This window comes from Vulpes vulpes, chromosome 13, assembly GCF_048418805.1.
Source record: "Vulpes vulpes isolate BD-2025 chromosome 13, VulVul3, whole genome shotgun sequence".
Lineage (NCBI taxonomy): Eukaryota > Metazoa > Chordata > Mammalia > Carnivora > Canidae > Vulpes > Vulpes vulpes.
In genome coordinates, this window is record NC_132792.1 from 85,569,320 (window position 1) to 85,570,047 (window position 728).

Consider the following 728-nt stretch of genomic DNA (forward strand, 5'->3'; position numbering starts at 1 on the left):
GAATGGTAAAAGGTACAAACATTAACAAGAACATTTTCTCGAGGACAGTATATACGTAAGTGTTTTAGTGTTCAGTTCAAAGGCACTAAGCACATTCACACTGTGTGTAATCACCACCACCACTCATTGCCAGAACATTTTCATCTTCCCAAACTAAAGTTGCTCCCAATTAAACACTAACTCCTCATCCCCCCTACCCCCAGCCCCTGCCAACAACCATTCCACTTGGTCCATGAATTTGACTACTCTAGGTCCCTCATATAAATGGAATCCTGTCCTTCCATGCCTGGCTTTCTTGCATTTAGCAGAATGTCCCCAAGGTTGGTCCATGCTGTGGTGCGGGGTCAGAATGTCCTTCCTCTTTAAGGGTGAACAATACTCCACTGCACGTGTAGCCCACTTAGGCTTACCCATTGACCTGTTGATGGGCATCTGGTTGGTGTGTTTCCCTCTTCTAGCTATTGTGAATAATGCTATGAACACTGGTGTGTTAAGAGTCTTTTTGGGCCCCTGCTTTCTGTTTTTATTTTGGTATGTACCTAGAGGTGGAGTTTCCGGATCATATTATAGTTTTAGGTTTAACTTTTGAGAAGCAGCCTGTATCCTCCATAGTGGAGGATACTATATTTTTCTTCTCTAAAATGCTCCAAAGATTAAGATGCGAAGCTTTTGAAAAATACTGTCTGGTGTACAATCTGCAACTCCACAAAGAAATGTGGCAACTCAAC